Raw genomic sequence first — 13,901 nt, 5'->3', positions numbered from 1 at the left:
GTTCTGAAATTTATTTTATATACAACTGAGCATACTGTTCCGCTATGTCGGTAGATTTAACTGGCAAGAAGTGCGCTGATTTCGTGAGTCGGTCCACAATCACCCAAATTGAGTCAAACTTGCGCGGAGTGCGTGGCAACCCTACCACGAAATCCATGTTGATAATCTCCCATATCCACATTGGAATCTCTATGCTTTGGGCCAATCCACCGGGCCTCTGATGTTCGACCTTCACTTGCTGACAGCTCGGACATTTTGCCACAAAGTCCGCCATATCCCTCTTCATGTTGTTCCACCAATAAATTTCCTTGAGATGATGATACATTTTCGTAGAACCTGGGTGCATGGATTACCTGGAAGTGTGAGCTTCTGCCATGATCCTCTCCCGAAGACCGTCAATATCCGGAACACATAGGCTATCTTGGTACCATAGGGTACCATCATTCATTCCAAAGGAAAAAGCGTAGTCTTGTGTTTATGAATCCCCTCCTTCAGTTGTGCTATATCTTTTTCCCCTTTCAAGTTATCAAGATAGCACGTTGATCATGTTGAGACACATCTTTCACGCATATTAGGTTACAACACCAATTCATGTAAAATAACAATCGATGCAACAATTCAACTTTAATTTTACCATATTCACACAAACATCGATGAAGCTCGATTTCTAAAAGACGGGGTTTTAGCCATACATACCTGAAATTTGCCCCTTAATGATACTACAATGATCCAATACACTTAAGAAACTTCAATCTACAATACAACATTCAATAGGGCCAATATTAGTAATAAATTCCATAACTTATGCCATTTAGGCATATTATCAAACACCTTGTAGGTATAGATCTTTACATCTCATAACCGTAGTATTATTCATCCAACTTTTACTATTAACCAACAATTTATTCCACCATCATTCCTAACCAATTTATAACTTCCAACTATGCATGACCATCCATTTACACCCAACCATCATCCTCCTTAATTAACCCATTTCACAATCTCGACAACACCAACACAACCTACGTTAGGCACTTGTGGCTTCCAATCACCATCCCATGAGTTCTAACACATATATCATACATAAATAATTACCATGGAGTAGTTAGAGATGATAAACATACCTCTTGTAGTAAGAATCTTGAGAATCCCCACTTGTACTGTTCTTGACCAATTTAGGGTTTTGAATTGGAATCTATAGATTTTCAAGATCAATCCTTGTTAACATAAGTGTTTAGGAGTAGTAATTAACTCAAAATACTCCAAACACATTACCTTGGATCATAGGAGGGAAGTATGGGATGGATTCATCTTGATAGAGCAAGCCCCTAGCTCAGAAAATGACTTAGAGACTCTCCATACCCAATTTTGGGGTATTTATAGAGCTGCTAGGCGTGCGACCGAGGTCAAACCGCACCCAGGACGCGGTGGCCGCGCTCTTACCGTGGTCTGACCGCGCCTGGAGGCAGAAACTATCAGTTTTCCCGAGGTCGCCGCGGACGCGCATCTGACTCAGGTCCGGTAAAATGGTCATCACATTTTGTATACACCTCCAAATGACAAACGGTTTGATTCGTTGGAAACTAGACTCAAAGAGATTTAATTTGATTGGTTGTGCATCACACAACACCTTACATAACTGGAGATATGATTGTCCAAAATGAGGTCTTGTGCGTATTCATTTACAACTTTAGTCTATTATTAAATTTTCCAACTTGGCTTAGACTTAGGCCTCTCCTTAGACCGCAAATCACTTATAATATAACTTATACGCTTATTAACATATTCAATTGATATCAATTATATCATGAATCCTCATTTGCACGCAAGATAAAATAATTAGCCCACCTTGGCACGACGAAATCTTAAATTACTTAGCAAAATTTTCTGGGGCTTTACATCGTCGTCCTTCGAGGACCTTTTCCTCTTATTATCCTTCCTTGCCTCAGAAATCAGAGGTCATTCCTCCTCCTCCTCAAAAGGGGACGGTCTCACCTCAGAAAAGTCACCAATGCCTACATCAAAGAAATTAGTGCAAAAGAAATGGAAAGTACTCCTCAAGAAAGGGACTACATAGCACATACCATGGTGCTTAGCCTCCCATTTGCCCTTCGACAAATCTCGCCAATTGTGCTCATTATAAGTCGAAAAGGCCACTAGTTTGCGAGCCCAGCCCGCAAGATTGGGGATCTTATTTGGCATCCATGGGATCGCTACATAAAAGGAAAGAAAACGCCATTACAGAGTCTTGCTCCACCGAGAATAAAAAATAATAGAATACAATGTGTCACTTACGCTTGAAATTCCATTTCTCGGGAAATGGTAGGAACTCCGTAGGGAATAATATCTACAATCCTCGATTCTTGTCCTCCTAATCACTTGAGATAAAGGGCCTGGTGGATCGGCGTCGTAGTGTAATTAGACTTCGATGATGTAAAGGCCGATACAATCTGAGGAGATGGCTAAGAGTGAACTTGAGCTCGACCTTTTCATCTAAAAGTCTCATCCATTAGCACAATCCGCCAGAAAGACGGATGGATCTGAGCCAAACTAACTCGATGTTTTTGACAGAATACGAGCACGATTTGGTCAGGAGGACCCAACATAAACGGGTACATGTACATATTCAGAAACCCCTCTACGTGGGCCATGATATCCTTTTCCCGGGAGGGTACCTGTATCCTCACCTTTTCTCTCCATTCGTAGTCTCTCCTCATAGTTTTGAGGTATCTCTCTTCTATTGATCGAATGAACCTCTATGCATGCTCTCGATGGCTTAGAACATCGAGAGGTTTCTCTATCGTAAAATCACTCATCGAGACGAAACAGTTCGAAGTTAGCTCACCAAACGCTAGCGGTGTACCACCGATCGGGCGGGAAGACGAGGTAGGACTTCCCTCTTCTTGGTGAGCAGATTTGGGCATGGTGGCCATAGCTATTTCAATACAAGAAAAAGGAAGATAAAAAGTCAGGTGAAAGCTTTGATCTGATGCAGCACTAGAACTAGGGCAAAAAAGTAACTCTGTAGAGAAAGGTAGTTGCACAAAGCGACAGATCCCTCAAAACAGGGAAAGCAAATATATATAGGAAGAGCGGCGACTATTCATTAACTTTGATAGCCAATCAGCTCTCACGATGCAGTTATGACTTTTTGGGAAATGTACCGACGGGGCCATTTCGCTCACTTCACTATCATGTCACAAGAATAGTGTTGCCACCCTGTGTTCGAGACATTGATGGGTCAAATCAAGTCCTTAGTAACCTGACCTAGGGAAGATATTCAATCAACACAAGAACGACCTTATCTAGAGGGTCTTTGTTACTCCGAGATCAAAACCCTTTGCATGCCCTTCTTTGAAGGCCTTTCTCCGAGCCTCCAATCAAGCATGTGCAAGGGCACGAGCCAGTTTGAGATCGGCCTCCTCAGATATCTCCCTAGCTCGAGCATTTGCTGTAGCAACGTCATCCCGATACGAGGATAAGAGCGCATTGGCTTCGGACTTGGCCACAGATAATGCGGTAGCGGACTCAACAAAAAGCGCCTGGAATTTGTGAGCCTCATCCTTAGCACCATGAAGAAGACCCTACATCGAGGCCAGCACCCCTCAGAGAGTATCCCTTTCTAGGACCATACTATCCTTGCACCGCTTTAGCTCGAGGATCTCGACATATTTGGACGTAATTTCTTCCCAAGGCTGCTCCGCTGTGCCATTCTTTCGCTCAAATTACGAATGCCAAGTTAGGATAGTAAACACCGAGTTATGGTAACAAAAGGCAAGCTCATGAATACCGAACTACTTGCTCGATGAATTTGGCCCGCTCTTGGAGGACTTTCTCTGATCTCTCTCAAAGGCCTTTCAGCTCCTCCTCCCTTCGGGCGTAAAGAGTTTTTAGCTTTTTCAACTCCATGGCGAGCTTCTTGAACTCCTCCTCACTATGGTTCAGCTCAGCTCGTAACTTAGAGAAAGTCTGATCATATATCATCATGACCTATAGCATGAAGGAAAAAAGTTAGAAAAATAAAAGATCAAAACTCAAGGCGCAAAGATTATGTCAAAATCACCTACTTTTGAAGTTTTGCAGCCTCCTCAAGAACGATTGGGGCATTGAGGTCATTATCCTCTCCAACACCGACAAAGAAGTCTCCAAATGCGTCGTCCTCTCCCTGGGATGCCCCCACATTAGGAGTCTCCCTTGTTCTGGGCATCCCTTATTTTCCCTGGGGAAAACGACGACCCTGGTTGAGGATGGCCCAAGGCACCAACCTCTATCGGGGCTTCCTCTCACCCTCGAAGATCCCCATAGCTAGATCCTTCGAGCTCGCCAACCATGTGCTCGCTAGCACAAATTGTATCCCGATCAATGGTCGACTCGGGGTCTGCATCCAAACCCCCCTCCATGGTCTTCACAATATGAGGCGGGACCGCATCGACCACCTCAGACTCGGCAGTCTTCTGTCCAGCAACCTTCAAAGCATCAGCACTTTGCCTTTCATGATGTACTAATGGGTAGCCATCATCATCTTCGTCTTTAGCATAGAAACTCTTAGCAGTTGCCAAAGTTAGGACTGTTGCATCGGTCTTGGGCTTTCAAGCCTTGGCCTTCTTTGGTTTTGGGGACTCCACCAGTGTCTCCTTCTTTCTCTTTCTATTGTTGGTGGGCTTTTGGGTCTCCTCTTCACCAGGAGGAGGTTGTCTCATTGAAACAGCTTCCCCGAGACCTACACGGGCAAAAAATGTCAAACATACCACCAAAAAAATTCATCCACTAGGGATTCAGCAGTGACAATGGTGAGGGCATACCGTGATTTTTGTCCTCCCATCAGTCTTAGCCAGATTACATCAACCGCTCTTGCTATACGGAAAGGTAGAGTCTAAAAGTCTGACCCAGCCCGGGAGGTCCTAAACCACACTGGGGAACCATACGGTGGCTAAGAGACAAGAAAGAAATCAATTCCAAAGAAAAGGAGTTAGATCGAAAGAGGAAAAAAGAACATTCAGATAATGAAACATGCTCGGGAACATTCAGATAATGAAACATGCTCGGTGAAAAAACACTTACTCTTCATATTCCATTCCTCGGGGAATGTCATCTTTTCGGCAGGGATGAGGTCCGAAGTTCTGACTCAAACGAAGGGAATCATCCACCCTCAGTCTTTGTCTTCATCGGTATTGGCAAAAAATGATTTGGCTAATTGATGTCACAGTGTGACTAGGCCCTCTCGATAGAGGCAAGGGATAAACAATCTGATTAGATGATCAAGGGTGAAAGACATCCCCTCGACCATGTTCCAGAAATATCTAAGCAAATAGACAATTCTTCAAAAAGAAGGATAGATCTGACCAAGTGTCACTCGATATTCTCTACAAAAATTGAGGATCACCGGGTCTATCGGTGTGGAGGAAGAATCAACAGGGCCTAAAGTAAAGGGATACGTATATACGCTAAGAAATCCAGCTTTGTGCCTAGTTATGTCCTCTTCCAGTAAAGGGACCTCTACTTGTACCGCCTCTCCCCACCGACAATCTAGTTTCACCTTCTCCACGTCGATTATTAAGCTGATATACCGAGACATGGGCTCGCATCGGCTCGGTGGTGAGGAAATTTTTTCAATTTTGAGATCGGACGATGTATCGAAGGACCCAGGAATGCACCCCTCAACGCTGGGGGCACTACCTTTTTGCTCTTAGATGAGCATGACAAAGAAGGGGCTTCCTCTTTTCGAGATACTGTCCTAGAAGTTTGGCCATAGTTGTAACAAAAATTTCAAAGCAAGTTGGCAAAGAAATGGACGCGGAAGAAAAGTGAAGACATGATACCGTTGACAAAAATTTGAAGATCTGAAGATGTTGCAAAGGTTTGAAAGATAGGGAATTAGAGTATTTATAGATCACTGGGGCGAGTTAAAAGGGTGACCAATAGCGGTTCGTGGGATTTTCGAGAAATGTCTTTGATAAGACCCCCGTACAACTTTTCTTTCACACCATTTAATGATCTCATGTGGCTGATGTCACAATGGGGTAATCGAAGAAGCAAGAGCTCAAGATCGTTTCTTATCATTTCATTCTAAGAAACGCAAGGGCTCTCTGTATACGACAAAAATTAGAAAGTTCGATTTTGGGGCCACCATGCCGCTCCACGCCCAACCTCGATGAGTTCGAAGCAGAGCGTGAGGCACAACCCTAGAGTGTTTCCCTCGATGGAGCACATAAAAGGCTCACTACGATCGATCTCAGAGTACAATCGATGATCGTCATGGATAGGCGCGAAAACTCCCAAATAGACATGGTTGGAGTTGACCAGGAGTTCAAGAATAGTAAAAATCCGTACGAAGCCATTATACAGATGTACCAATCGAATTTCCTAGTCATTATCAGACATGTAGTTTTTTGGAATTCCCCCTCCTATATAAAGGGGGCTAAAACATTCTTGTGGGGGGACTTTTTACTGACAATACAACATCGAATATAATAGAACATTCTCTGATCTTTCCTTAAATAATTGTTCTACACGTTTATTGCTTATTCTTTCATTGCTCATTCATTGTTCTTCATTTATTGCTCATTATTAACCGCAAAGGCTATCTTTTAGGCCCTCATTACCATTGATTCTTCATCAATTGTTCATTGCTATTAGCCCCGCCTAGATCTCGAGGCCCCGCTCCAGCCAGCTCGAGGACCAGCCTTGTGATCCTATTGGTTTGCATTTTTTATTTTGTTTAATTAAACTTAGCATCTATTTCCTAACAACTAGTATTAAAATAAATCGCGTATTTTTAGAACCACAAAATCAAATACAATTGTAAATACCATTTTCAAAGTAAACAACATTAATTGACACAAGGAATCTATACCACAAGTCTATGAGGTTGAAAATGAAGTTGAGCTCTTGTGAGATTATTATCATTCTAACAACTTAACCCTCCCGATAGTTTATCCTATATGAGAGGAATAAAGGTACGAAAAACTAGTCTTTCAAATCAATATGTTCATGATATGTGCCAAAATCTGAAACCATCTAATTTCAACCTTTCACTAGTAAAACGACTTAGCTAGGACATCTTAATATTGGGATAAAATCATGTATTTGTTAGATAGAATGAACACTTTGCTTTGATATAGACATGTTTCTACCATAGCAACTCTCATGCTGCAATACCAAGCCATTTTATAGGCAACTACAATACTAGGAACAAATTGATTTACTCATTGAAACATCATCCAGGTTAACATGAAAGTTATTTTGAGATGGGCGAACAACCGATATTCCTATGAAGAATTTGTGAGAATCCCAAGTTTTATAGGAACTTTACGCGTACAAGTGACCCCTTTCAATTGACATGTACACATAAGGTAGGTGCTGAAATATACTCTTATGTTACTAGACAGTGAAAAGGTTTCATGATAATGTTCACAAAGGAGTAAAGTAACTATTCAAATCCATAGGAGCAACATACACTGACTCAATTCAAAGAAATCATTATATACTCAATTCAAAGAAATCATTATAGAACTCAAATCCTCAAGAGGTTGTAAGTAAGATAATCGTGATAAAGGGATTTCACAAATGATACGTCTCCTTCAAAGAGTAGATGCAGAGAACGACTCTTAAAGTTTTTCCAGTTCTATCCTAAATTCCATAGCAACATAAGGAGTGACATACGATAAAGTGGAACTAGGATCAACAAGAGTATACACATCATGAAAATGAACAGTCAATATACCTGTAACTACACCTGAAGAAGCCTCCGACTTTTGACGCCTCCTCATAGCATAAAACCTGCTGGGCTCACCCGAGCTCTTGATACCACCCCTATCTTCTCCACGTCGTGCGAGCGCTATAACATCTTGAGATGCGGGAGGCGCGGTGGATGTAGTAGCTGCAGAACTAGCTGGCTATGCCACATTCCTACCTATTCTCTGGTGAGACGAACAACAATCTCTCTGGATGTGACCCCTCATACCACGCTCGTAGCATACCTTGGTACCATAGCGACATACTCCCAAATGACATCTACTGTACCTCACACAATGGGGATGAGGTCCGCTAAACTGACTTGCCCCACCAACCTAATATTCACCCTTTTTGCATACACTATAAGCTTCCCCATTATCCTTCCTCTGAGCCTCCATGGAGAAAGTAAAAATCTCTCTACCGGTTTGCTATATGGGCCTTTAGAATTTGCCAAACCTGCCACCCCTAACATGCTGATGCACATACTCACAACATGATGTTAAATGATCTTTCCTGCATATCGGGTAGACCGGGATGAGTGTACCCAACCTAGGGCATTTGTTTTTCTTGTGCCCCCTATTTCCACAACCATAACATATTATGTTCTAAAGTTATGCTTCATGCATATAAAACAATCCAGTTCATTAGTACCAACAACCCTCTTTCGTTTCTTAGATGTCTATCACAACACGATCCGGTGCTGTGGTGACATTGGTAGGAACGAGGATACTTCCCTTAGGAACAAGTTCTTCAAATTTATCCATGGATTGATGCATTTTCCCAACCAACTCTTGTGCAATCTCCCCCAGATTCCATGGCGGAGTCATTCCCTCCTGGTTGCTTTGAACTCGTGGATTACTCATCTGGAAAATGAGACATTATGAGGAAATTAACTCTCTATCTTGGCTCTACCACACGATCTGGAGTATTAAAGAAGGGTGACATTCCTAAATGTCCAAGTAGCCTCCTAATTATAGATGTGGTGAATAGCATACCGTTAAGAAGGTCTCAACTAGACATGTCTCTGAGACATCATATGAAAGTTTAAAAATTTAGGCTGTGATACCAAGCTTTTCACACCCTAACCCCGGGGAGCGCGACCGGTGCTCGACCGAGATAACTTGGCTGAGTAAGCCTACTTGATGCCTTCTACCCAACCATGCGCATTAAAAATATAAGAATCAGTACAAGTGATAGAAAACAGAAGAGTCAAGTGTTCCATATTCTTTTTCCATTACATAAAAGAGATTCATTTTTGATTTCCAAAATATTACAAGTTTATTGATATGATGAAAAACAGTTTACCAAAATAGCAACACTTCTAGTTCAATTCCGAACATCAAACACCACCCACACTATGTCTACGGAGCCTCTAAGTACAAAAAGAGTAATATGGAAGTGCCGGCGATAGGGCCCCGACTATACCTCAGAACAAAAAGTACAACATCAAGTGACATTAGGCTCGGAGTAGAGTAGGGCTCACCAAAATCTGCTGAATGGAGAGTGACTGCTAACGAGGACCAAAGCTTCCCGCTGATGAACCACTTGCATCCATCGAACATGAAGCACCCGCGACAAAAAGGACATTAGTACATGTGGAATAGTACTAGTATGTAAAGTTAAATGTCCTCTTTCAAAATAGACCACCAATATCAGAAGGGGAAATACCATGGCAGCAACAAGTAACAATTAATTATATCCAAAGGCCAAGTTAAAACATAACAATTTTCAAAATATGAAAACAATATATATGTTTGGTTGGGAGATCATTATCTCCGATATACCATTGTGTTTTTAGCACGGAGTTCGATCACGCTTGATCAGCTAGGCCATCTCCCCAAAAACAACGTGGTTTGATATGTGATATGAAAAAAAGGCTACCAAGAGTAGTACCACCATGTGCTCATCATGGCATCCGATCTCTACCGAATCGGCTAGGCCGCCTTCCCACATATGCCGTGTGGGTTAACTTTCCATTTCACAGCTAATATCAATATCATCCCAAATAAGGGGAATAAACACAAACCATCACAATCCACCCCTACACCAACATGTATAGTTTCAGGTGTGGGCCTTATGACCCACCCTTCCTCGGTTTGCTAATGATACTCCCAAAGATATTTTTATTTTTGCACACAAAGGTAATATAAATACAAATGTATTCACTTCATCATCTTTCACATTGTATAAACCTTCATTAATATTTTCAACCACTCTTAGCAACAATATTTCCTTGGCTCTTTTGGACAATTACAAGATTCTTTACTCATGGCACGACGACCGTAATTCATATTCCACACTTTATTTTCTTTACTTTCAAGGATCGCCATCAAACATCAACATATAGAATATTTCGGAAATCACAACTTTAAGTTTATTAGTAATGATGGCTTTAAACACATTAGATTCCTTTTCAAAATATGGAGCACAATGACTTCTAATCACAACACAAGTTAAAAATCATAAGCAAGTAATATACCATACCTTTCTAAATACTTCTTCACAAAAGGAAAACACACAATTTGAACTCTTGAGTACGTAGAACTTAAATCACATTGGAAATATTTATAAAGGAGGGCATGATGATTTATGATTTAAACATGACTTCATATAAAATGCACTAGCTACAACAACCGTAGTCACATTTTATATCTCACTCTGAGTTCTTTTCCTTTCAAGCATATTTTATGGATCATCATTAATAAGAGCATTTGGACTTAAGGCCTTAAGCATAAATATGAACAATATGGGTCTTTTTCGCATTGAGTTTTCTTTAACAAATGGCCATAATAACTTGCAATTTAAGCATGATTTTAAATCATACTATCTCGACATATTGGTCATACTAGGATAAATTCCCGATGTAGAACACAGGACGATAAGAGAATTTGGTGCATATGTTTAGTAAATTTAACTCTCAACACAAGCTTATTCGGAATAATCAAACAAAGAATAACTCGGAATACATGAATTAGGAACTTAGGTCAACTATACTTGAAACTCACGGGGACATCATGGAATTCGATTCCAAGGGAGAAGGTTAGCCAATATACCTAAAATTTACCCCTTAATAGTACTACGATGGTCCACCACACTAAACAACTTCAATCTACAATAATGCAACATATCTGTACCAATATAAGTAAGATTTTTATACTTTAAGTAATTTAGACTTTTTATCAAACACCTAATGTGCATATCTTTCTACAATCTCCTTCAATGAATTTCTTCACCTAACAATCACCTTCTATACCAATGATTCACCTCACCATAGTCCCTAGGACATCCACAACTTTCATTAGCACATGCATACCCAACAATTCATACCCAAACAATCAATCTCATTAATTAATCTATTTTACAATCTCTACAACACCAACACAACCTAGGTTAGGCATTTATGGTTTCAAATCACCATCCTATATGTCCTAACATATATTTCATACATAAATAATCACCATAGAGTAGTTAAAGATGGTAGACATACCTCTTGTAGTGAGACTCTAGAAAATCTCACTTGTAGTGTTCTTGACCAATTTGGGGGTTTGAATATAAATCTATGAATCTTCCAGTTTAATTATCTAATCCAAAAACATTACCTTTGTTCATGTGCGGGAAGTGTAGGATGGATTCCCATTGATAGAGCAAGCCATAGCTAAAAGAAATGACTTAGCCACTCTCTCTACCAGGTCTTTGCAGTATTTGTAGGGCTCCTATGTGCTGGGCCGCGCACACAAGGCAGAAACCCCTTTATATACGCGGCCGCGCATCTGGGCGCATATGACACATGTCTTGTAAAATTGCCATAACTTTCTGTAGAAATATCCAAATGACAAACAGTTTGATGCGTTGGAAACTATACTCAAAGGGCTTTAATTGGATAAGTATATCACCACCGAAGTCCTTATATTTTGGGAGTGGAATTTGTTTGAAGTCGGGTCCTGTGCTAATTGAGACATGCTTTCCACTTAATGTATCTAACTTGTTCCACACAAATTCTTTCCATTCACAAAACTCCTTAGTATGTTCCAACTCACATTAAACATATATTTTAATTTCAAAATGATATGGTTCTATCTCATAAGTCTTCTTTTATACTCGAATACGTTATCCTCAAATAGCACTACCGCACTTTAAAATCTAAAATGGTTAGGAAATATTATCGGGGCCTACAAGAATAATTAGCCTTAGCGTTCGCAGAGCAGGGCTCGCAATCACGTAGGGTTGGAACATTGAATGACACGATCGCGAGAGGGACCTCGCATTTGCTAAGAAGGATTTCTCGATGAGGCTTGTTTTGACTTCGCTATGGTGAGGGTGCTTACTGGGTGCGCGTTATTTATATACTCATACTATACATTAGTACTAATTGTGCAAGTACCTAGAGAGGTACATTTAGTGGTCATCTAGGTGCATAGGTGCAACTAGTGAGGATACTTTGTCTTGAGCTGCATTACATATTATGATCTGAAGCACACAGATTCCCTATCTTATTCATCTAGGCATCTTTTGTAGTAATATTATATATTTCGCTAGATGCTCATGCACTTGTGACACTGAATTTTGGAAATTTAGGCTATTGTTTTTGTTGTATTTCTGTTATGATATTTGGATTTATATTTCGACCATGTTTAAATATTTAAGATAATATCAGTATTTTACTATGAAAATAAAATGATTCCGCTTATTTATTTCATTATTTTTTCAAAATGTGTAATGGACTATCAATAGGCGTGTTGATATATTTGTTGGCTTGCCTATGGCAGTGTTGGGCACCATCGCGACCTATGGTGGGAATTAAGTTGTGACAACTTGGTATCAGAGCTCTCGCTTTGCTTTGGTTTCACGTATCATGAGCAAGTCTAGTAGTCTTATGGATCGATTATAGATCCATGTACTTATCTTCGAGAGGCTTCAAGACTATTAGGATAACTTCCCTTATTGATTCCTTATCATGCAACTTGATTTTAGTTGAAGCTTATGTGTGCAGTCATTTTCTACTCTTTTATGTGAGATGTCGAACATTTAGTATCAGTTGGGCACCGACGAGTTGTAGTGATGTTGCAGATATGGAGCGGGATGTTTTCCCCTGCATTATGAGGACAGACCACTATCATCGCCTTGTGTAGGGGTGTCCAATCATTTTAGCCTAGTGTTGGTGTTGCCACAGATTTAGGGTTATACACAGTATATTGTGATGTTTCACGCGTTACTATGGTGTAGTGTTGGTGTTAATGGTAGGGTGTTTACTTATGTGTTGTGGCACTGAATTCTTTATGAGGAGGATTATTCAATTTATGATTGGAAGTTTGGTATTTAATTCTAGCGTAGGAGGGACATCAGGCTATGGATGTTCAGGCTTAGGCCGATAGAGTTGCGAGATTAGGTATTTTTAAACTTGGTAGAATACTTGTTTGTGTTGATTTGTTGCCGTCCTTGTTTGAGCACATTAAGGCTCGTCATTATGATGGTCTCGATTTGCTTGTCCTTGGGGACACGGTGTTGCGAAGCAGTGCTTAAGAAGCGGTTGTCAGAGATGATGGTATGTTGCGACTCTAGGATCGAATCAATGTTTCTATTGTTGATGGTTCGTGGGAAATGATATTAGAGAAGGCATAATGAATGTGGTATTCTATTCATTCATGTGCTACGGAGATGGATCATTATCTGAGGCAACATTATTAGCGGCGAAGGATGAAAAATGGCATTCATGGATGTCTCGCGATGGTTGAATTTTTAGCAGGTCAAGTATGAGCAACGGGGATCGAGCGGTTTGCTTTGGAGGATGGCTATTCCAAAGTAAAAGTGGGACGTATCATTATGGATTTTATGGTAGGGTAGTCACTGCCTTTGAGGAAGCTTAGTGTGGTTTGGATCATTGTAGGCAAATGGCTATGTTTGTGCATTCCATTTAAGATGGTGGCATGTATACTTATAAAGTTCGAGTGTGATGAAAAGAGTTGTTTGGGATGCAACGTGAATGTGAATGCTTGATTATCATTTTGGGGTGCAATGTAATCTCGAGTTTTGAATGTGTTGTTGGAGCTTCAGTTGATTTGATAGAATGAATAGATTCTTACAGCTGGTAGACAAGTGTGGACCCAGGAATATTAACTGCTTTCCTAGTGGTTATAAACATGTCCATGTCATTTGAGGATGTTGATATG

Source organism: Nicotiana tabacum, chromosome 22 (assembly GCF_000715075.1).
Source record: "Nicotiana tabacum cultivar K326 chromosome 22, ASM71507v2, whole genome shotgun sequence".
Taxonomy (NCBI): Eukaryota; Viridiplantae; Streptophyta; class Magnoliopsida; order Solanales; family Solanaceae; genus Nicotiana; species Nicotiana tabacum.
The sequence above is the reverse complement of the archived record's forward strand: the minus strand, read 5'-3'. Positions refer to the sequence as shown.